Genomic DNA, 25,316 nt, shown 5'->3' on the forward strand with positions numbered 1-25,316 from the left:
TGGTCTCAATTCTCACCGACCATAAGAATTTGGCATATTTAGAGTCAGCGAAGCGTCTCAATGCCAGGCAGGCACGATGGGCTTTGTTTTTTGCTCGCTTTAATTTTTTGATAACATATCGCCCTGGGTCAAAAAACATCAAGGCTGATGCGCTCTCGCGGAGTTTTGCTCCAATCCAAGAGACCACCGAGGAGCCGTTGCCCATTGTGTCCCCATCATGTATTAAAGTGGGCATTACCCAGGACCTCTTGTCATTAGTCCTTAGAGCACAGGAGCAGGCTCCTCCAGACCTTCCGGTAGGTCTTTTGTTTGTGCCTCCTAGGTTAAGACAGCGAGTGTTCTTGGAATTCCATGCCAAGAAGTCGGCAGGTCACCCGGGTATTGCCAGAACTCGGGAGTTGCTTTCTAGGGCGGTGTGGTGGCCCTCGGTGGCTAAGGATGTGGATCAGTGGGTTCGGGCATGTGACATCTGTGCCCGAAATAAGACTCCTAGAGGGGTTCCTGTTGGCCCATTACATCCACTCTCTATTCCATCTAAGCCATGGACCCACATTTCAATGGATTTTGTGGTGGACTTGCCCAAATCCTCGGGGATGACAGCCATCTGGGTTGTCGTTGACAGGTTTTCGAAGATGGCGCACTTCGTTCCACTGGTTGGGCTGCCATCGGCCAGACGCCTGTCTGAATTATTTATGCTGCATGTTGTGCGTCTCCACGGGTTGCCACTTGATGTGGTCTCTGACCGCGGATCCCAGTTTGTGGCCAAATTCTGGAGGGCATTTTGTTCCGATCTCCAGATTTCTGTCAGCTTGTCGTCAGGCTACCATCCGCAGTCTAATGGGCAGACTGAAAGGGTGAACCAGTCCTTGGAGCAGTTCCTCAGGTGTTATGTCTCCAAGTGTCAGACTGACTGGGTTGCTCATCTGTCCATGGCGGAGTTTGCCTATAACAACGCGGCTCACTCTGCTACAGGGATATCTCCCTTCCTTTGTGTGTATGGGCATCATCCTAAGGCCAATTCTTTTGACCCCCTGGACTCCACGCCTGGTGGTTCCTCTGTCGTTTCGGTCCTTAGAGGTATTTGGAGGAAAGTGAAGAAAGCCCTTGTGTCTGTGTCATTAGTGACCAAAAGGGTTTTTGATAAGCGGAAAAGACCCTGCAGCTTCAAATTAGGAGACTTCGTCTGGTTGTCTACCAAGAATTTGAAGTTGAGACAGCCATCTCATAAGTTAGGCCCCCGGTTCATCGGCCCTTATAAGATCACCAGGGTTATCAATCCAGTGGCATTTCAGTTAGATCTGCCCCGTTCTTTGGGTATCAATAAAACATTTCATTGTTCCCTTTTAAAACGGGCGATTAGTAATCCTTCTTCCAGAGGAAGACCTTCCCCTCTTCTGATACGTGGCCAGAGGGAGTTTGTTGTTGAAAGGATTCTTGACTCCAAGATGGTTCGGGGTCGGCTGTCATTTTTGGTGCACTGGAAGGGGTTTGGCCCAGAGGAGCGGTCGTGGGTGCGCAGTTGTGATCTTCATGCCCCCAGACTGATACGCTCTTTCTTCTCGCAGTTCCCCGATAAACCCGGTGGTAGGGGTTCTTTGACCCCTCGTCAGAGGGGGGGTACTGTTAGGGTCTCCTGCCCTGCGCTGCCACGTCGTCATGGCAACCGGGAGACGAGTGCTAGCGGAGTAACCTGAGCGCAGCTGATACTCCGGTTCGGGTCTTTTGCTGTGCAGTGGTTACAAGCAGGGGATCCGGTGCTGGTTTTTGTGCTCACAGTCTGTGAGGTCTGAGTGGGGCGTGGACAGCACCTGCTTTATAAGGCCTCTTCTCAGATTAAGCAGATGCTGCTGAATCTTTGTTGGTTAGTCAGTTCCTGAAAATTAGCCAGTACTGTGTAGCTTTGTATTTGTTATTGCTTACTGCAAATAGGCCTGGGGATTTGGTACTACACTCTGCCAATCCAGACCTAGCAGTAAGACTGGAGTCAGTCGTTTAGCCTGCTGAGGTGACTTTTGCTATTCTTTGAACCCAGCAGGTTTGTGGCTGTACTTTCAGACCTGCATGCTTAATCCTCTCTCACTGTGCAGGGCGTCCATGTGTCAGTTTAGTCAGTAAGCTGAACCTGGGCCCTGCAAGGGAGAATTAGGATTGTGGAGACTCTCCTTGTGTCTACTATTCCATCTCTGACCAAGGAGTTTGCTGCCACACCCGTTGGTAACCCTTTAGGGTTTTGCTGTTGCCCTTAGCAACAGCATTTCGGGTTCTCTACGTATTAAAACACAACATCTTGCTTTTTCCATCTGAGCATTTGTAATACTAGGGAGACACCCAGTTTCTTAGCCTCTGGGCTTCTCTGTTCACTTTGTGTTGGTTTTGTTACCCTATCACTTTCTGTGTACGTGATGTCATATTTCCCAGTCTGTCTGTTAGTTCATTTGTTTTGCATCCCTCTCTGTTCAGACACCAGTACATTCCTGCAGGCACTGGTGTGCATAACACCGTATCAGGAGACGGTAACGCTACTTGTTTAGATAAACGTGTGAGCGCTTTATCTACCCTAGGGGGTGTTTCCCAACGCGCCCTAACCTCTGGCGGGAAAGGATATAGTGCCAATAATTTATTAGAAATTAGCAGTTTTTTGTCGGGGGAAACCCACGCTTTATCACACACCTCATTTAATTCATCTGACTCAGGAAAAACTATTGGTAGTTTTTTCACACCCCACATAATACCCTTCTTTGTGGTACTTGTAGTGTCAGAAATGTTCAATGCCTCCTTCATTGCCGTGATCATGTAACGTGTGGCCCTACTGGACATTACGTTTGTCTCCTCACCGTCGACACTAGACTCAGTATCTGTGTCTGGGTCTGTGTCGACCCACTGAGGTAACGGGCGTTTTAGGGCCCCTGACGGTGTCTGAGACGCCTGGACAGGCACTAATTGATTTGCCGGCTGTCTCATGTCGTCAACAGTTTTTTGCAAAGTGCTGACATTGTCACGTAATTCTTTAAATACGATCATCCAGTCAGGTGTCGACTCCTTAGGGGGTGACATCACTAACCCAGGCAATTGCTCCGCCTCCACATCATTTTCCTCCTCATACATGTCGACACACACGTACCGACACACAGCACACACACAGGGAATGCTCCGATAGAGGACAGGACCCCACTAGCCCTTTGGAAAGACAGAGGGAGAGTTTGCCAGCACACACCAAGCGCTATATATATATACAGGGATAACCTTATATAAGTGTTATTCCCTTTATAGCTGCTGTTTTTATTATTATTAGCTGCCAATAGTGCCCCCCCCTTCTTTTTTTTACCCTGATTCTGTAGCAGGTCTGCAGGGGAGATTCAGGGAGCCGTCCTTCCAGCGGAGCTGTGAGGGAAAATGGCGCTTGTGTGCTGAGGAGATAGGCTCCGCCCCTTCACGACGTCCTTATCTCCCGCTCTTTTCTGGAAAAATGGCAGGGGTTAAATACATCCATATAGCCCAGGAGCTATATGTGATGTATTTCTTTTTGCCAACCTAAGGTATTTCTGTTATATTGCGTCTCAGGGCGCTCCCCCCCCCAGCGCCCTGCACCCTCAGTGACCGGAATGTGAAGTGTGCTGAGAGCAATGGCGCACAGCTGCGGTGCTGTGCGCTACCTTAGTTGAAGACAGGACCGTCTTCTGCCGCCGATTTCACCGGACCTCTTCGCTCTTCTGGCTCTGTAAGGGGGCCGGCGGCGCGGCTCCGGGACCCATCCAGGCTGAACCTGTGATCGTCCCTCTGGAGCTAATGTCCAGTAGCCTAAGAAGCCCAATCCACTCTGCACGCAGGTGAGTTCGCTTCTTCTCCCCTTAGTCCCACGATGCAGTGAGCCTGTTGCCAGCAGGACTCACTGAAAATAAAAAACCTAAAATAAACTTTTACTCTAAGCAGCTCAGGAGAGCCACCTAGCATGCACCCTTCTCGTTCGGGCACAAAAATCTAACTGAGGCTTGGAGGAGGGTCATAGGGGGAGGAGCCAGTGCACACCACCTGATCCTAAATCTTTTATTCTTGTGCCCTGTCTCCTGCGGAGCCGCTATTCCCCCATGGTCCTTACGGAGTCCCAGCATCCACTAGGACGTCAGAGAAAATAATAATAACAATAATAACATGACACTACAGGATACTCCCACTGTATAATAATAACAAGTTTTATGGTAAGAACTTACCTTTGTTAAAACTCTTTCTGCGAGGTACACTGGGCTCCACAAGGATAGACACATGGGTGTAGAGTAGGATCTTAAACCGAGGCACCAACAGGCTGAAAAGCTTTGACTGTTCCCAGAATGCACAGCGCTGCATCCTCTATAACCCCGCCTCCCTGCACAGGAGCTCAGTTTTTAGTTAACCAGTCCAAAGCAGTAGCAGGAAAAGAGACGACAACGGTTAGTAGCCACATACATCACACTCTCACAACAGATCTCTGACACCGAGGCCGGTGCTGTCCAGCAGGTCCCAGGGGCCACCTGTAGTCGGGCCAGCTGTGACTCTAACCCTTAGCTGAGTCCGTGCCGCGGTTGAGAGTCATCCGGCATAGGAGGGGGTGCGTCAGCCCGATCTGCTGCGGCAGCGGGTCTCCAAGAGTAAGGAACTGGGGTGCAGCGAGGTGGAAGGTGGCTGGGAGGGCAGCTTATGTGGAGAGGGGATGTCACGATACCCACAGCCGCCACCAGTACCATGTAACAGGATGTCCAATCACCTCCTCCACAGTGACAGGGGGCATGCTTTCATATGAGCTGAAAGCACGCCCCTGTCAAAGAGGCACTTCTAGTAGTGCCGCTTACAGTGTTTTTTTTAAATGGAATTTTACTCCCCGCTGCTTGGCCCCGCCCCCTACTTCCGGACCTTTTACATTGTCAGCGGGATTATACTTTCACGGTGTGTGTGTCTTGTCTTTTTTGGGGTATTTTTTTAGTAGTAGTACTACAGGTACCAGCGGGCCAGTTTTTCCGCCGCATGCTGGTACTTGTGGTTCTCCAAGTACCAGCATGCGGGGGAGGCTTGCTGGGACTTGTAGTACTGCTACTAAAAAAAATATATTTTCTTTTACAACAAAGGCTATCAGCCCCCCCATCCGCAGCCCATTGGATGGGGGGGGACAGCCTCGGGCTTCACCTTGGGTGGCTGGGGGGGGGGGACCCCTTGATTGAAGGGGTCCCCACTCCCCCAGGGTACCCCGGCCAGGGGTGACTAGTTGGATATTTGATGACACGGCCGCAGGGCACTATATAAAAGTGACCCCCGGCTGTGGAATTATCTGTCCAGCTAGTGGAGCCCGGTGCTGGTTTTAAAAATACGGGGGACCCCTACTCTTTTTGTCCCCCGTATTTTTGGAACCAGGACCAGGCGCAGAGCCCGATGCTGGTTGCTTAAATATGGGGGAACCCCTGTCAATTTTTTCCCCATATTTCTGCAACCAGGATCGGCTCAAAGAGCCCGAGGCTGGTTATGCTTAGGAGGGGGGACCCCACGCAATTTTTTTGGAAAAAATAAGCACTTTCCCACCCCTTCCCACTGATATACATGCACGGATCTCATGGATCCCTGCATGCCTATCCAATCACGAAAAAAAAAGCAGGTCTGTTTTTTTTTAGCACTTTTTTACGAGTTGTAATTTTTCACGGCAGTGTTTTGTTTTTTTTTGCTTTGCACTTCTTAGTAAATGACCGAGATTCATACTTAAACAGCCGCGTTTTGACCGATGGTGTATTCATTCGTGATTTTTTCCTAGGACTTCAAAATATTACGAATGCCCTCATCACTGCCGTGATTATTGCTTAGTAAATTACCGAGATGACACTTTGATGAAAAAACGGCATCTCGGTCAAAATCGGGAGCTTAGTAAATGTACCCCAAAGTCTGTGTCATAAGTATCTTCTTTGCATTATTTTAAGCATTAATGACAGGGGAGGCACTGCCTCCCCTGACTGCACGCCCCTTGTAGAATGGGCCGTAATGTGAGCAGGAGCTGATAGACCAGCCTTCACATAAGCATGTGTAATCACCAGTCTAATCCATCTGGCCAAAGTCTGCTTGTGAGCAGGCCAGCCCCGTTTGTTAAATCCAAACAGCACAAAAAGAGAATCAGATTTTTCTAATAGAAGCAGTTCTCTTCACATAGATACGGAGAGCCAGTACCACATCCAAAGACCGCTCTTTGGGAGACAGATAGGGAAAAACCAGTGCCGGAACCACAATCTCCTGGTTAAGGTGGAACGAAGAAACCACCTTAGGTAAATATCCGGGACGAGTCCGAAGAATCGCCCGGTCACAGTGAAATATCAGATATGGGGAACTACAAGACAAGGCACCCAAATCAGATACTCTTCTAGCTGACGCAATAGCCAGCAGAAACACCACCTTAAGGGAAAGCCACTTAAGATCAGCTGAACCAAGAGGTTCAAAAGGAGACTCTTGTAGCGCCTCCAAAACCACTGACAAGTCCCAAGGAGCCACAGGCGGGACATAAGGAGGTTGGATACGCAACACACCCTGACTAAAGTTATGCACATCAGGTAAAGTCGCAATTTTTCTCTGAAACCACACCGACGAGGCAGATATATGAACCTTGAGGGAGGCCAGATGCAGGCCTAAGTCCAGGCCCTGCTGAAGAAAAGCCAACCCTATAGTAAATCCGAGCCGAGGCCGGTTTCCGGGCCCGCAACATAATTTGAATGACCGCCTCAGAAAACCCTTTAGCCCTTAAGACGGAAGCTTCAAGAGCCGCGCCGTTAAAGACAGCCAGGCTAGGTCCTTGTAGACACAGGGGCCCTGAATGAGGAGGTTTGGGCATTGTGGAAGTAGAATTGGATGCTCTGACGATAGGCCCTGCAGGTCTGAGAACCAGTGCCGTCTGGGCCACGCTGGAGCTATGAGAAGCAGAATTCCTCTTTTTTGATTGAACTTCCGAATTACCCTGGGCAGGAGTGACACCAGAGGAAACACGTACAGCAGCCGAATCCTCCGCGGCACCGCCAGCGCATCCACGAATGCTGCTTGAGGATCCCTTGCCCTTGCTCCGAAGACCGGAACCTTGTGATTGTGTCGAGACGCCATCAGATCCACGTCTGGAAGGCCCCACTTTTCCACTAGTAGTTGAAACAATTCTGGATGGAGGCCCCACTCGCCGGCATGTACGTCCTGACGACTGAGAAAGTCTGCTTCCCATTTCAGGACCCCCGGAATGAATACTGCAGATATGGCCGGTAGATGGCGTTCTGTCCAATGAAGAATCCGTGAGACTTCCTTCATTGCCAATCGGCTTCGAGTGCCGCCTTGATGATTTTTGTAAGCCACTGTGGTGGCGTTGTCCGACTGTACTTGAACAGGACAGTTCTGAATTAAATGCTGGGCCAGGCTCAACGCATTGAAGACCGTCCGCAATTCCAGAATGTTGACTGGCATCTGTCGTCAACAGGACCCAGTTGGATATCCAGAATGGACAGCACAATTGTCGGTCCTGGAGCCACCATAGCAGCGACAGACGGACCTCCGGAGTCAGTGCGATCATGTGAGACCTGATCCGGTGAGGCAGGCCATCCCACTTGGCTAGAATCAGCTTCTGGAGGGGGCAAGAATGGTATTGAGCATACTCCACCATGTTGAATGCTGATAACATGAGGCCCAGCACCTGCATCGCCGAATGTATCGACACTTGCGGACGAGAAAGGAAGCAATGAATCCTGTCCTGAAGTTTCAGGACTTTCTCCTGAGACAAGAACAACCGCTGGTTGTGAGTGTCCAATAGCGCTCCCAGGTGCACCATGCTCTGAGCAGGGACCAGGGAGGATTTCTTCCAGTTGATGAGCCACCCGTGGGCTTTTAGAAACTGGACAGTCATATCCAGATGACGTAGGAGAATTTCTGGGGAATTTGCCAGGATTAACAAGTCATCCAGATACGGCAGTATCCTGACCCCTTGATGGCGGAGTACCACCGTCATTACCGCCATAACTTTGGTGAAGACTTGCGGAGCCGTAATTAAACCAAAAGGTAACGCCTGAAACTGGTAATGGAAGTTGCCAATTGCAAACCTCAGGTATTGTTGATGTGACACTGCTATAGGAATATGCAGGTAAGCATCCTGTATATCCAGGGAGACCATGTAGTCCCCAGGTTCCAAGACCACAACTATAGAGCGAAGGGTTTCCAATACGGAACTTGGAAACCTTCACAAACCTGTTCAATGCCTTGAGGTTGAGAATGGGCCGGGAGGACCCATTCGGTTTCGGGACTAGAAACAGCGGAGAATAGTACCCCCGGCCCCTCTGCTCAAGAGGCACCTGTACTACGACTCCTGTATCCAGGAAGGTCTGTACCACCGAATGTAGAATGTTTGCCTTTGTCTGGTCCAACGGGACGTCAGTCCAGTAAAATCGATGAGGGGGTCGGTTTTTGAAGGCTATGGCGTAACCTCGAGTGACAACTTCCCGTACCCAGGCATCTGAATTGGTCTTCAATGATTCCTGCGTATACCCTAAAAGCCGGCCCCCCCACCCTGGGATCCCCCAGGGGGAGGCCCGCCCCGTTATGCGGCAGGCTTATCGGTCTTGTAAGCTGGCTGACGGGCCACCCATGCTCTTTTTGCTTTGGCTTACCAGGTGTGGATATGCGGGCCTGCTTGTTGTACGCCTGACCTTTTGCTTTACCTGAAGGACGAAAGGGGCGAAAGGAAGAACCCTTAGCCTTCGAGACAGCAGCGGTACTTGGCAGACAGGCAGTTTTGACAGTAGCCAAGTCAGCCACAATCTTATTTAAGTCCTCCCCAAACAGAATATCTCCCTTGAAAGGGAGTACCTCCAGGGTTTTTCTAGAGTCCAGATCCACGGACCAGGATCTCAGCCACAAAATCCGGCGAGCCAGGACTGACGTATTAGAGGCCTTGGCTGCTAGGATACTCGCATCAGAAGCCGCCTCTTTAATGTAGCGAGAAGCTGTGACAATGTATGACAAACATTGTCTAGCATGGTCAGAAGAGATTTCAGCTTTTAACTCCAAGGCCCATGCTTCAATAGCCTCTGCAGCCTATGTTTCTGCAATAGTGGGGCTTTGTGAAGCACCCGTGAGGGTGTAGATTTCTTTCAGACAACCCTCCACACGTTTATCCGTAGGCTCTTTTAATGACGTGACGGTAGTGACAGGTAGAGCTGAAGAAAACACCATCCTAGCCACATGCGAGTCCACTGGAGGAAGCGTTTCCCAATTTTTAGACAGCTTTGGCGCGAGGGGATAGCGAGCCAGCATCTTCTTTTGAGGCACAAACTTCTAACCCGGGTTTTCCCAGGGTTCCTGACGTATATCCACTAGGTGATCAGAGTGAGGTAAAACTTGTTTAACCACCTTCTGACGCTTGAACCTATCTGGTTTCTTAGGAGGGACGGATGACTCGGGATCATCCGTAATCTGTAAAATCAACTTAATAGCCACCAAACGCTCAGGAACATCCACATGTGAACTACCCTCCCCATCAGCAGTATCTGTGTCAGAATCTGTGGGGTCAGTGTAAGTGCCATCTTCATCAGACGAGGTGTCAGTGACAGCAGTGGATTGTGAGGCGATAAGAGATCGCTTAGAGGACCCCTTGGGCTTAGGAGAGCGAGGGTCAGACTTTTTAGTAGTCAAGGACTGGTTCAACTTCTTCAACTGAGCAGATAAATCGTCTGCCCACGGCGGATTAGCTGCAGGGACCACATACGGTTGTACCGGCACGGGGGTCCCATAGGGGTTGTTAGTTTATTAACTAGCATATGCAGAAGCGTGGAAAAAGCAGCCCACGGTGGGTCATTATGGACCTCCGTTGCCACAGTCCCACTGGGGGGGCAAGGAGCCCCCAGAACCAGAGCCCACAGCTGCTATATTCTCCTCATATGGATCTGCGGCTTCAGCAACACCGGCAGTGTGTTCAGCCCCAGAACCGTTACCCCCAGAAGCAGACATGATATAACTTGCAGTATCAGGTAACATAGTACAATTGGCAGCAGCACAATACCTCTAAACCCAAACCCCTGCGCAGTGTAGTCAGCACCAGCAGAGATACAGGAGATATATGGTGACTAAAATCACAGATAAAAATACAATTAGAGTATATCTTTTGAATATCCTATATTATTATAAAACCTGACGCACCAAGCCCCCTCAGGTTATAGAATATAGGGATAGCAAGTTGAGTGAGAGACACAAAATGGAAACCACCCAGCAAGCTAATGCACACACAGATAGTCACGTTTGTACAATGCAGAGGTTATTACTAACAATAATACTGCACTGGACCAGCTTATATAGCTATATAGGCAATGGATATAACACTGCACAGTAAGAACTGGATGTATATCACAGGGTAATTGTACTAGAAAACCCTGACTAAATGCACTCTTTGTTACTATCACTGTCTAAAAAGGCAGGTAGAATACTTAAGTGTCATGTAAAGTCACAGCACTGACAACCAGGCGGCTTTACATAGGAGGATTTGCCTAAGCAGTCCCAGGAAGTGAGCTGAGAGATAATGGCGCCCAGACACTGACAGGGAGTGAGGGAGAGACAGAGATGCAGCTCCAGGGCGGGAACATTTGCGGGAAATAACGCCCAGGAGCTGGGGGAGGGGCTCCAGGTCTAAGCCTTATCCCCGTGCTGTCAAAACCACTGGGTACTGTGGGCTACTTTTAAAATGGTTTAAAGAGAAAATCTGACCTGCACCCATGCCTTGGTGATCTAGTGGGATCACCTGTACTGTCATAGTGTCCACCGCCAGCGCGCGCGGCCCACCTCTCGCTGACCGCGCCGGATTGCGATAAAGTACGGGCCCCACAAGCGGGACCCACTTACCAACTCCCGAAGCGTGGCCACGCGATCCCAGAGAGCCCCCGTTGTGTGTGCCTGACCAAGGAAGAAAACCGGAGCCTCCTGCTGTAGTTACCCGGCAACCAGGGCTCGGGAGTGTACAGCGCCGCTGGGGAGAGATGGAGCTGCAGTAATGAATGTAAGAAGACATATACACACTGCTGCTGAACAGTCAAAGCTTTTCAGCCTGTTGGTGCCTCGGATCAAGATCCTACTCTACACCCCTATGTCTATCCTTGTGGAGCCCAGTGTACCCCGAAACAGAAAATAATAATAATAGTAATTATAATAATAACAATAACAGGACACCACAGGCTGCTTTTCCTGTATAATAATAACAGGACACCACAGGCTGCTCCACCTGTATAATAAAAATAATAGCAGGACACCACAGGCTGCTCCACCTGTATAATAATAATAATAACAACAACAGGACACCACATGCTGCTCTTCCTGTATAATAATATTAGTAATTATAATAACAACAACAACAGTACACCACAGGCTGCTCCCCCTGTATAATAATAATAACAGGACACCACATGCTGCTCCTCCTGTATAATAAAAATAATAACAAGACAATACATGCTGCCCCCCTGTATAATAATAATAATAATAATAACCGGACACCACAGGCTGCTCCCCCTGTATAATAATAATATCAGGGCACCACAGCCTGATCCTCCTGTATAATAATAACAGGACACTACAGGCTGCTCCCCCTGTATAGTAAGACGCCATTACCTGATCTCCACGGACACTGGGAGGCTGCAGCAGTCGATGAAAACTCACTTCCTGCATGTGGAAGTAAGTTGGAACGCACAGGCAGGAAGTAGGGTATGATTGGCAAAGTCGGCTTCCTAGTTACTGGCCCCTCCCCTAATACACCCCGCCCACTGCCCCGGCCTTTGTAATGACTTTTACAATACATGTCCTCAGTTCAGGAGGCCGGCGGCCATTTTCTAGTAGACCAGTCAGGCAGCAGCAATAGGTTCCTTGGCCGTGTAGTGACGTCGGGAGCGGCGGCCATTTTCCCCTGGTCTGAGCTCCGCCTTCCTTCTATCATTCCCACAAGGCAGCAGGAGCAGAGAGCAGCCATTGCTGTGTCTGGCAGCAGGTAATGATATTATTATTATTATTCTATAGGCTGAGCAGCTCTGGTGTCAGGTTCTGTACTACAGAGGGAGCAGCCTCTGGTGCCTTGTTATAGTGCAGCTGGAGCAGCCTCTGGTGCTGCATTATCCCTGTAACATCTTGTCTTGTCATTGTATGCAGGAGGAGCAGCCTGTGTTGCAATAATATACAGGGGTAGCATCTTGTGTTGTCATAATAGACAGTAGGATCAGCCTGTGGTGTCCTGTTGTTATTATTATTATTATACAGGAGGAGCAGCCTGTGGTGTCCTGTTATTATAATAAAGGGGAAGCATTGTTTTTATTATTATACAGGGGGAGTAGCCTGTGGTGTGCAGTTGTTGTTGTTATTATTATACAGGTGAGCAGCCTATGGTGTCCTGTTATTATTATTATACAGGAGGAGCAGCCTTTGTTGTCCTATTATTATTATTATTATTATTATTATTATTATAATAAAGAAGGAGTAGCTAGTGATGTCCACTTATTATTATACAGGGGCAGCTGCATGTGGTGTCCTGTTGTTGTTATTGTTGTTGTTGTTATTATTATACATGGGAAGCAGGCTGTGGTGTCCTGTTATTATTAGTATACAGGGGGAGCAGCCTGTGGTGTCCTGTTATTATTATTATTATTATTATACAGAAGGGAGCGGCCTGTTGTGTCCTATTATTATTATTTTGCACAGGGAGCAGCCAGTGGTGTCATTTTATTATTACTATAAAGGGAGAGCAGAATGGGGTGTCCTGTTGTTATTAGTATTATACAGGGGGAGCTGGTTTTTGTGTATGGTTATTATTATACAGGGACAGCAGCTTGTTGTGTCGTGGTATTATTATTATTATTATTATTCATTGGGAGTGGTGGTGATGTCACAGTAACATCAATTATATCTATAGTAATAATACAGAGACATGACTGGGGAGGTGAGAGGATCGGGGAGTATCATAGTGACATCACTTATATCTATAATAATAATAATTCAGGGATATGACTGAGGAGGTGTTGGGATCTGGGAGCATCACTGTGACATCACATATCTATAGTAATAATACAGGGACATGACTGGGGAGGTGAGGAGATCTGGGAGTGTCACAGTGACATCACTTATTTCTTTTTCATCCACTAGGGGGCACTGGAGTACTCTTGGGATATGGACGTTGCGATAGCAGGGATAGGCACATTTAAATATTTAAATGTGTAATCCTCCTTCCCCCTCCATACTCCCAAGATGCCTCAGTGTTTTTTGTGTCCTTCACCAGGGAAAGTCGTATCATTCCAGGGTTTACTTTTAATTTCTCTAACGTCCTAGTGGATGCCGGGGACTCCGTAAGGACCATGGGGAATAGACGGGCTCCGCAGGAGACTGGGCACTCTAAAGAAAGATTTAGGACTACCTGGTGTGCACTGGCTCCTCCCTCTATGCCCCTCCTCTAGACCTCAGTTAGAATCTGTGCCCGGCCAGAGCTGGGTGCTTTTAGTGGGCTCTCCTGAGCTTACTAAGAAAGAAAGTATTTTAGTTAGGTTTTTTATTTTCAGAGAGCTTCTGCTGGCAACAGACTCTCTGCTACGAGGGACTGAGGGGAGAGAAGCAAACCTACTAACTGCGGCTAGGTTGCGCTTCTTAGGCTACTGGACACCATTAGCTCCAGAGGGTTCGAACACAGGCGCCTGTCCTCGATCGTCCGTTCCCGGAGCCGCGCCGCCGTTCCCCTCGCAGAGTCAGAAGAGCAGAAGCATGAAGACGGCGAAATCGGCGGCTGAAGACTCCTGTCTTCATTTAAGGCAGCTGTGCGCCATTACTCCCACAGCACACCACACACTCCGGTCACTGTAGGGTGCAGGGCGCTGGGGGGGGGGGGGGGGGGGCAGCAATTGAAGTACCTTTTGGCATAAACTACATATATACAGTCAGGCACTGTATATATGTAAATTCCCCCACCATATTTTCTCACAGAAAGCGGGATAGAAGCCCGCCGCTGAGGGGGCGGGGCCTTCTTCCTCAGCACACCAGCGCCATTTTCTCTTCACAGCTCCGCTGGAAGGACGCTCCCCAGGCGCTCCTGATACAAGAAGGGTAAAAAGAGAGGGGGCACATAAATTTAGGTGCAAAAGTCATATAAAGCAGCTATTGGGTAATCACCTTTTATAGTGTGTATCCCTGGGTTATATAGCGCTGTGGTGTGTGCTGGCATACTCTCTCTCTGTCTCCCCAAAAGCCTTTGTGGGGTCCTGTCCTCAGTCAGAGCATTCCCTGTGTGTGTGCGGTGTGTCGGTACGGCTGTGCCGACATGTTTGATGAGAGTTACGTGGAGGGAGAGCAAGTGCAGATAAATGTGGTGTCGCCGCCGTCGGGGCCGACACCTAATTGGATGGATATGTGGAAGGCCTTAAATGATAATGTAAATTCATTACATAAAAGGTTTGATGATGTTGCAGCCGGGGGACATCCGGGCTCTCAAACCGGGCCTGCCCAGGCAGCTCAGAGGCCATCAGGGTCTCAAAAACGCCCACTGTCTCAGATGGTTGACACGGATGCCGACACGGAGTCCGACTCCAGTGTCGACGATGATGAGGCACAATTGCAGCCTAAAATGACCAAAGCCATCCGCTATATGATTATTGCAATGAAAGATGTTTTACACATTTCAGAGGTTAACCCTGTTCCTGACAAAAGGGTACATATGTTTGGGGAGAAAAAGCAGGCAGTGACTTTTCCCCCGTTACATGAATTAAATGAGTTATGTGAAGAAGCGTGGAGCTCCCCTGATAAGAAAATAGTGATTGCCAAAAGATTACTGCTGGCGTACCCCTTCCCGCCAACGGATAGGTTACGTTGGGAATCCCCCTCTAGGGTATACAAGGCCCTGACACGCTTATCTAAAAAGGTGGCCCTGCCATCTCAGGATACGGCCGCCCTAAAGGAGCCTGCGGATAGGAAGCAGGAAGCTATCCTGAAGTTTGTTTATGCTCACTCTGGTACTTTACTGAGACCAGCTATTGCTTCAGCCTGGATGTGTAGCGCTGTAGCAGCATGGACAGATACTCTGTCAGACGACATAGATTCCCTCGACAGGGATACTGTCTTACTAACCCTGGGCCATATAAAGGACGTCGTCTTATATATGCGGGATGCCCAGAGGGACATTTGCATGCTAGGTTCTAGAATAAATGCAATGTCCGTTTCTGCCAGGACGGTCTTATGGACTCGGCAATGGACAGGAGATGCCGACTCTAAAAGACACATGGAGGTGTTGCCTTATAAGGGTGAGTAATTGTTTGGGGACGGCTCACGGACCTTGTGTCCACAGCGACAGCTGGAAAGTCGACTTTCCTGCCTCAGGTTTCCTCACAGACCAAGAAAGCACCGTATTATCAAATGCAGTCCTTTCGTTCTCAGAAAAGCAGGAAGGTCAGAGGTGCTTCCTTTTTTGCCAGAGGCAGGGGGAGAGGAAAGAAGCTGCACCATGCAGCCAGTTCCCAGGAACAAAAGTCCTCCCCGGCTTCCACTAAGTCCACCGCATGACGCTGGGGCTCCACAGGCGGAGCCAGGAGCGGTGGGGACGCGTCTCCGACATTTCAGCAACCAGTGGGTTCGCTCACGGGTGGATCCTTGGGTTATACAAATTGTATCTCAGGGATACAAGCTGGAATTCGAGGTGACGCCCCCTCACCGTTTCCTAAAATCGGCCTTGCCAGCTTCCCCCCTGGAAAGGGAGGTGGTACTGGCGGCAATTCACAAGCTATTCCTCCAGCAGGTGGTAGTGAAGGTTCCCCTCCTTCAACAAGGAAGGGGTTACTATTCCACTATGTTTGTGGTACCGAAACCAGACGGTTCGGTAAGACCCATTCTGAATTTAAAATCCCTGAACGTTTATCTCAAGAGATTCAAGTTCAAAATGGAATCGCTCAGAGCGGTCATTGCAAGCCTGGAAGAGGGGGATTTTATGGTATCTCTGGACATCAAGGATGCTTACTTGCATGTCCCCATTTATCCACCTCACCAGGAGTACCTCAGGTTTGTGGTACAGGACTGTCATTACCAATTCCAGACGTTGCCATTTGGACTGTCCACGGCACCGAGGGTATTTACCAAGGTAATGGCGGAAATGATGGTACTCCTTTTGGAAGCGAGGAGTTACAGTTATCCCGTACTTGGACGATCTCCTTATAAAGGCGAGGTCCAGGGAGCAGTTGTTGGTCAGCGTAGCACACTCTCGGGAAGTGTTGCAGCAACACGGCTGGATTCTGAATATTCCAAAGTCGCAGCTGATTCCTACGACGCGTCTGCCCTTCCTGGGCATGATTCTGGACACAGACCAGAAGAAGGTGTTTCTCCCAGAAGAGAAGGCTCAGGAGCTCGTGACTCTGGTCAGAGACCTCCTCAAACCAAAACAGGTGTCGGTGCATCACTGCACGCGAGTCCTGGGAAAAATGGTAGCCTCATACGAAGCCATTCCCTTCGGCAGGTTCCATGCGAGGATCTTTCAGTGGGATCTGTTGGACAAGTGGTCCGGATCGCATCTTCAGATGCATCGGCTGATCACCCTTTCCCCGAGGGCCAAGGTGTCTCTTCTGTGGTTGCTGCAGAGTGCTCACCTTCTCGAAGGGCCGCAGGTTCGGCATTCAGGACTGGGTCCTGGTGACCACGGATGCAAGCCTCTGAGGGTGGGGGGCAGTCACTCAGGGAAGAAACTTCCAAGGGCTGTGTCAAATCAGGAGACTTGTCTGCACATAAACATACTGGAACTAAGGGCCATATACAACGCCCTGAGTCATGCCGAGCCCCTGCTTCGAGACCAACCGGTGCTGATTCAGTCAGACAACATCACGGCAGTCGCCCATGTAAACCACCAGGGCGGCACAAGAAGCAGGGTGGCAGTGGCAGAAGCCACAAAGATTCTTCGTTGGGTGGAGAATCACGTGCAAGCACTGGCAGCAGTGTTCATTCCTGGAGTGGACATCTGGGAAGCAGACTTCCTCAGCAGACACGACCTCCACCCGGGAGAGTGGGGACTTCATCAAGAAGTCTTCACACAGATAACAAATCGTTGGGAACGGCCACAGGTGGACATGATGGCGTCCCTCCTCAACAAAAAGCTAAAAAGATATTGCGCCAGGTCAAGCGACCCTCAGGCGATAGCTGTGGACGCACTGGTAACACCGTGGGTGTTCCAGTCGGTTTATGTGTTCCCTCCTCTTCCTCTCATACCCAAGGTACTGAGAATAGTAAGAAAAAGAGGAGTGAGAACAATTCTCATCGTTCCGGATTGGCCAAGAAGAACCTGGTACCCAGAACTACAAGAAAGGATCACAGAGGACCCATGGCCTCTGCCTCTCAGACAGGACCTGTTGCAACAGGGGCCCTGTATGTTCCAAGACTTACCGCGGCTGCGTTTGACGGCATGGCGGTTGAACGCCGGATCCTAAAGGATAAGGGCATTCCGGATGAAGTGATCCCTACGCTGATAGGAGCTAGGAAGGATGTGACAGCAAAGCATTATCACCGTATATGGTGAAAATATGTTGCTTGGTGTGAGGCCAGGAAGGCCGCTACAGAGGAATTCCAACTGGGTCGATTTCTGCACTTCCTACAGTCAGGTGTGACTATGGGCCTAAAATTAGGGTCCATAAAGGTCCAGATTTCGGCCCTATCCATTTTCTTTCAAAAAGAACTGGCTTCACTGCCTGAGGTTCAGACGTTTGTAAAGGGAGTGCTGCATATTCAGCCCCCTTTTGTGCCACCAGTGGCACCTTGGGATCTTAACGTTGTGTTGGATTTCCTGAAATCCCACTGGTTTGAGCCACTTAAGACCGTGTAACTTAAGTATCTCACGCGGAAGGTGGTCATGCTGTTGGCCTTAGCATCGGCTAGGCGTGTGTCAGAGTTGGCGGCTTTGTCATGTAAAAGCCCCTATCTGATTTTCCATATGGACAGGGCAGAATTGCGGACTCGCCCCCAATTTCTCCCAAAGGTGGTGTCATCTTTTCATTTAAACCAACCTATTGTGCTGCCTGCGGCTACTCGTGACTTGGAGGACTCCAAGTTGCTGGACATAGTCCGGGCTTTGAAGATTTATGTCACCAGAACAGCTGGAGTCAGGAAGACGGACTCGCTGTTTATCCTGTATGCATCCAACAAGCTGGGTGCTCCTGCTTCAAAGCAAACTATTGCTCGCTGGATCTGTAACACGATTCAGCAGGCTCATTCTGCGGCTGGCTTGCCGCATCCAAAATCAGTGAAAGCCCATACCACGAGGAAGGTGGGGTCTTCTTGGGCGGCTGTCCGAGGGGTCTCTGCTTTACAGCTTTGCCGAGCTGCTACTTGGTTGGGATCAAACACGTTTGCAAGATTCTATAAGTTTGATACCCTGGCTGAGGAGGACCTTGAGTTTGCCCATTCGGTGCTGCATAGTCATCTGCACTCTCCCGCCCGTTTGGGAGCTTTGGTATAATCCCCATGGTCCTTACGGAGTCCCCAGCATCCACTAGAACGTTAGAGAAAATAAGAATTTACTCATCGGTAATTCTATTTCTTGTAGTCCGTAGTGGATGCTGGGCGCCCGTCCCTAGTGCGGACTTTCTGCAATACGTGTATATAGTTATTGCTTGATAAAGGGTTATTGTTATGTGGCATCCTTTTGAGTGATGCTCAGTTGTTGTTCATACTGTTAACTGGGTAAGGTTATCACAAGTTGTACGGTGTGATTGGTGTGGCTGGTATGAGTCTTACCCTGGATTCCAAAATCCTTTCTTTGTAGTGTCAGCTCTTCCGGGCACAGTTTCCCTAACTGAGGTCTGGAGGAGGGGCATAGAGGGAGGAGCCAGTGCACACCAGATAGTACCTAATCTTTCTTTAAGAGTGCCCAGTCTCCTGTGGAGCCCGTCTATTCCCCATGGTCCTTACGGAGTCCCAAGCATCCACTACGGACTACGAAAAATAGACTTACCGGTGAGTAAATTCTTATTTATTATTATTCTACAGGGAGCAGCTTTTGGTGTCCTGTTATTATAATACAGGAGTAGCAGCCTGTGGTGTCCTGTTATTATTATAATACTGGAGGAGCAACCTGTGGAATCCAGTTGTTATTATTATTATTATTATTATTAATAATATTATTATTATTATACAGAGGGAGCAGCAGCCTGTGGTGTCCTGTTATTATTATACAGGGTGAGCAGCCTGTGGTGTCCTGTTATTATATTACATGGGGAGTAGCCTGTGGTGTCCTATTATTATTATTATTATTATTATTATTATTATTATTATTATTATTATTATTATAATACAGGAGGAGCAACCTGTGGTGTCCTGTTAATAAAGACATGTTATTATTTTTATACTGGGGTGCAGCCTTTAGTGTCGTTGTGGGGATTGAAAATATTGCTCAAATTCTAGGATATATTAAAGCAGAGACCATAATATCCCTGGCATGTGTAACAGATGATAATTGGAGCAGTATAAAGCAAATGTATATCACACTCCTGGGACTGTCACATTGACATCATTTATATCTATAGTAATAATACAGGGACATGACTGGGGAGGTGAGGGGATCTGGGAGTGTCACAGTGACATCACTTATATCTATAGTAGTAATACAGAGACATGACTGGGGAGGTGAGAGTTCTGGGAATGTAACAGTGACCTCACTAATATCTATAGTAATAATACAGGGACATGATTGGGGAGGTGAGAGGGACCTGGGAGTGTCACAGTGACATCACTTATATCTATAGTAATTATACAGGGACGTGACTGGAGAGGTGAGGGGATCTGGGAGTGTCACAATGACCTCACTAATATCTATAGTAATAATACAAGGACATGATTGGGGAGGTGAGGGGGACCTGGGAGTGCCACAGTGACAAGAGAAAGAAAGTGGACTTCTTTGTGGGCGCACTCTTGTGAAGAAATAATGAAATATTCTCAAAGAATAAAACTTCAACTTTTATTACAAATGATTAAGAATTTATTCAATCTCATTGCTTCTTGCTGCCTTTCCCCTGCCTGTCTCCTGCCGCCTTTCCCTTGCCTGTCTCCTGCCGCCTTTCCCTTGCCTGTCTCCTGCCGCCTTTCCCCTGTCTGTCTCCTGCCGCCTTTCCCCTGCCTGTCTCCTGCCGCCTTTCCCCTGCCTGTCTCCTGCAACCTTTCCCCTGCCTGTCTCCTGCCGCCTTTCCCCTGCCTGTCTTCTGCAACCCCCACCCTGCTGCCCACCTGCCTGTCACCTGCCACCTTTTCCCTGCCTGTCTCCTGCCACCTTTCCCCTGCCTGTCTCCTGCCGCCTTTCCCCTGCCTGTCTCCTGCCGCCTCTCCCCTGCCTGTCTCCTGCCGCCTTTCCCCTGCCTGTCTCCTGCCTCCCCCACCCTGCTGCCCACCTCCCTGTCTCCGTCCACCTTTCCCTGCCTGTCTCCTGCCGCCTTTCCCCTGCCTGTCTCCTGCCACCTTTCCACTGCCTGTCTCCTGCCGCCTTTCCATTGCCTGTCTCCTGCCTTTCCCATGCCTGTCTCCTGCTGCCCACCTGCCTGTCACCTGCCACCTTTTCCCTGCCTGTCACCTGCCACCTTTTCTCTGCCTGTCACCTGCCACCTTATCTCTGCCTGTCTCCTGCCACCTTTCCCCTGCCTGTCTCCTGCCGCCTTTCCCCTGCCTGTCTCCTGCCGCCTTTCCCCTGCCTGTCTTATGCCACCTTTCCCCTGCCTGTCTCCTGTCGCCTTTCCCCTGCCGCCTTTCCCTTGCCTGTCTCCTGCAATCTTTCCCTTGCCTGTCTCCTGCAGCCTTTCCACTGCCTGTCTGCTGCCGCCTTTCCCTTGCCTGTCTCCTGCCGCCTTTCCCCTGCCTGTCTCCTGCAACCTTTCCCCTGCCTGTCTCCTGCAACCTTTCCCCTGCCTGTCTCCTGCAACCTTTCCCCTGTCTGTCTCCTGCAACCTTTCCCCTGCCTGTCTCCTGCAATCTTTCCCTTGCCTGTCTCCTGCCGCCTTTCCCCTGCCTGTCTCCTGAACCCTTTCCCCTGCCAAGTCTCCTGCCGCCTTTCCCCTGCCTGTCTCCTGCAACCTTTCCCCTGCCTGTCTCCTGCCGCCTTTCCCCTGCCTGTCTTATGGCACCTTTCCCCTGCCTGTCTCCTGTCGCCTTTCACCTGCCCGTCTCCTGCAGCCTTTCCCCTGCCCGTCTCCTGCAGCCTTTCCCCTGCCTGTCTCCTGCAGCCTTTCCCCTGCCTGTCTCCTGCAGCCTTTCCCCTGCCTGTCTCCTGCAGCCTTTCCCCTGCCTGTCTCCTGCAGCCTTTCCCCTGCCTGTCTCCTGCAGCCTTTCCCCTGCCTGTCTCCTGCAACCTTTCCCCTGCCTGTCTCCTGCAGCCTTTCCCCTGCCTGTCTCCTGCCGCCTTTCCCCTGCCTGTCTCCTGCCGCCTTTCCCCTGCCTGTCTCCTGCCGCCTTTCCCCTGCCTGTCTCCTGCCGCCTTTCCCCTGCCTGTCTCCTGCCGCCTTTCCCCTGCCTGTCTCCTGCCGCCTTTCCCCTGCCTGTCTCCTGCCGCCTTTCCCCTACCTGTCTCCTGCAGCCTTTCCCCTACCTGTCTCCTGCAGCCTTTCCCCTACCTGTCTCCTGCAGCCTTTCCCCTACCTGTCTCCTGCAGCCTTTACCCTGCTTGTCTCCTGCCGCCTTTCCCCTTACCTGTCTCCTGCCACCTTTGCTACACCATCGCTGGATATGTGAAACCTGAGGTCACGGAGACTGTATGCCACAGCTCCATGAATGAGGCCATGAAATTTCCCTCAGGAGACCCTGTCCCTTCACAACCAATTCTCACCCTTACACCACTTCATGGCTGCAGCCATACTCGTCTGACAACTCAGGACACATAGAGCACATGCTCCGTATGGGTCGTGCACATGAGCAGTGTACCGAACATCAGCTCATTGTGACTCCACCCACAATAGCGCTACACTCTAGATCAGGCCCACTATGCAGTACAGCCTTATGGGGCTGGGTCACAGGAGCCTCGGAGACAATGACCAGGACTCTGTGGCTGTGGGGAAATAGGAGACTTAATGGCCACTCTATTCCATATTTACTATGTTACATGTGCAATATGTTTTATGTATTATATTTATTCCAGGAACTCCAGCTGATGAGGAACGGAGTCTTTACTACACATCACACGTTCTGTATTCTCCCTGATTCACCGAGGATGGACAAGGACAGGAGTCACAGGACTGAGAGGATAATAAATATCACCCTGGAGATCATCTACCTGCTGACTGGGGAGGTGAGGGGATCTGGGAGCGTCACAGTGACATCACTTATATCTATAGTAACAATACAGGAACATTACTGGGGAGGTGAGGGGGACCTGGGAGCATCACAGTGACCTTATATCTAGAGTAATAATAAAGGGACATGACTGGGGAGGGGAGTGGATCTGGGAGTGTCACAGTGACCTCACTAATATCTACAGGAATAATACAGGGACATGACTGGGGGGGTGAGGGAATCTGGGAGTGTCACAGTGACATCACATATCTATAGTAATAATACAGGGACATAACTGTGGAGGTGAAGGAATCTGGGAGTGTCACAGTGACTTCACTTGTTTCTGTAGTAATAATACAGGGACATGACTGGGGAGGTGATGGGGTCTGGGAGTGTATATATTGATATTTGATGTCTCCACCATTACACAGGATTACACAATAGTGAAGAAGACATCCAATGAGTATGAGACACCCAGCAGCCATCCCCGTGTATCAGGAGGACTGAGTAGAACCCAGAGCCCCATCACGGTGCCTCCACCTCACTCACTGACACATGAGAGACACAATGATCAGAAGATCCTGGAACTCACCAAGAAGATCATTCAGTTGCTGACTGGAGAGGTGACGGCTGGGAATGGGACATTATACAGTAACACCAGGGGACGTGTCTGGGTGATGACTGGAGAGGTGACTGCTGGGAATGGGACATTATACAGTAACACCAGGGGATGTGTCCGGGTGGTGACTGGAGAGGTGACTGCTGGGAATGGGACATTATACAGTAACACCAGGGGTTGTGTCTGGGTGAAGACTGGAGAGGTGACTGCTGGGAATGGGACATTATAAGGTAACACCAGGCGAAGTGTCTGGGTGATGACTGGAGAGGTGACTGCTGGGAATGGGACATTATACAGTAACACCAGGGGTTGTGTCTGGGTGAAGACTGGAGAGGTGACTGATGGAAATGGGACATTATACAGTAACACCAGGGAATGTGTCTGTGTGATGATTGGAGAGGTGACTGCTGGGAATGGGACATTATACAGTAACACCAGGGGACGTGTCTGGGTGATGACTGGAGAGGTGACTGCTGGGAATGGGACATTATACAGTAACACCAGGGGATGTGTCTGGGTGATGACTGTATCACTGTGTGTGTCAGGTTCCTATAAGGTGTCAGGATGTCACTGTCTATGTCTCCATGCAGGAGGGGGAGTATATAGAGGAACACAGGGGCCTGTACAAGGACGTGATGATGGAGAATCACCGGCCCCTCACATCACTGGGTAAGAGGAGACGGTCATGTATTGTACAGGGGAGAGCAGTTATGGGGGACCCTATATACACACATAATCTGATAATCACATATACACACTGTACTCAGTCACTGTGTGTCTCCTACAGATGGGCCCAGTAATAGAGCTACCCCAGAGAGATGTCCCCGTCCTCTGTATTCCCAGGATTGTACAGAGGAGAATCACAGGATCCCACAGGAGGATCAGGTAGGTGGGATTTAGGGTCTCACCCATATACCAAAGTGACTGTCACTATATAATGTGTAGAGCAGCTGTGTGTGCCATTATATTTGTATTGTTTAATCTATTACTGAAATCAACAATTTTACAATCTTTTATTAATGGTTTACATAGGGTGAAGCCCAATTAAATAATATTAAAGTCAAAGATACAGAGGGAGAAGAAGAGACGTATGTGACTGATATAAAGGCAGAAGATATAGAGGGAGAAGAAGAGACGTATGTGACTGATATAAAGGCAGAAGATACAGAGGGAGAAGAAGAGACGTATGTGACTGATATAAAGGCAGAAGATATAGAGGGAGAAGAAGAGACGTATGTGACTGATATAAAGGCAGAAGATACAGAGGGAGAAGAAGAGACGTATGTGACTGATATAAAGGCAGAAGATATAGAGGGAGAAGAGGAGACGTATGTGACTGATATAAAGGCAGAAGATATAGAGGGAGAAGAAGAGACGTATGTGACTGATATGAAGGCAGAAGATATAGAGGGAGAAGAAGAGACGTATGTGACTGATATGAAGGCAGAAGATATAGAGGGAGAAGAAGAGACGTATGTGACTGATATGAAGGCAGAAGATATAGAGGGAGAAGAAGAGACGTATGTGACTGATATGAAGGCAGAAGATATAGAGGGAGGAGAAGAGACGTATGTGAGGGGGGATCAGCAGTGTAAGGAGGAGGAGATCCCTACAGATATCAGAACAGGTTAGTAATAAACACTTATTACAGAAAAGAGTCATATATTCTCCTTCCTCAGTCACTACAGCAATATCTTATCCTACACCCTCCTCTGTCATTACAAATTAGGGAACTGTATTTGCCCAGTGGGGGAGTCAGGAGCCATCACCTCTATTATACTCCTGCTCTCCCCCTCACATCATGTCACTGTGTGTTACCAGCCCAGAGATCTGACCAGTCTCCTCCCCACACTCTCTGGTGTATCTCATACATCAGGAGCCATCAGCCCCTATTATACTCCTGCTCTCCCCCTCACATCATGTCACTGTGTTACAAGCCCAGAGATCTGACCAGTCTCCTCCCCACACTCTCTGGTGTATCTCATACATCAGGAGCCATCAGCCCCTATTATACTCCTGCTCTCCCCCTCACATCATGTCACTGTGTTACCAGCCCAGAGATCTGACCAGTCTCCTCCCCACACTCTCTGGTGTATCTCATACATCAGGAGACATCAGCCCCTATTATACTCCTGCTCTCCTCACATCATGTTACCAGCCCAGAGATCTTACCAGTCTCCTCCCCACTCTGGTGTATCTCATACATGAGGAGCCATCAGCCCCTATTATACTCCTGCTCTCCTCACATCATGTTACCAGCCCAGAGATCTTACCAGTCTCCTCCCCACTCTCTGGTGTATCTCATACATGAGGAGCCATCAGCCCCTATTATACTCCTGCTCTCCCCCTCACATCATGTCACTGGTTGTTACCATCCCAGAGATCTGACCAGTCTCCTCCCCACACTCTCTGGTGTATCTCATATATCAGGAGCCATCAGCCC

This window comes from Pseudophryne corroboree, assembly GCF_028390025.1.
Source record: "Pseudophryne corroboree isolate aPseCor3 chromosome 3 unlocalized genomic scaffold, aPseCor3.hap2 SUPER_3_unloc_6, whole genome shotgun sequence".
Classification (NCBI taxonomy): Eukaryota; Metazoa; Chordata; class Amphibia; order Anura; family Myobatrachidae; genus Pseudophryne; species Pseudophryne corroboree.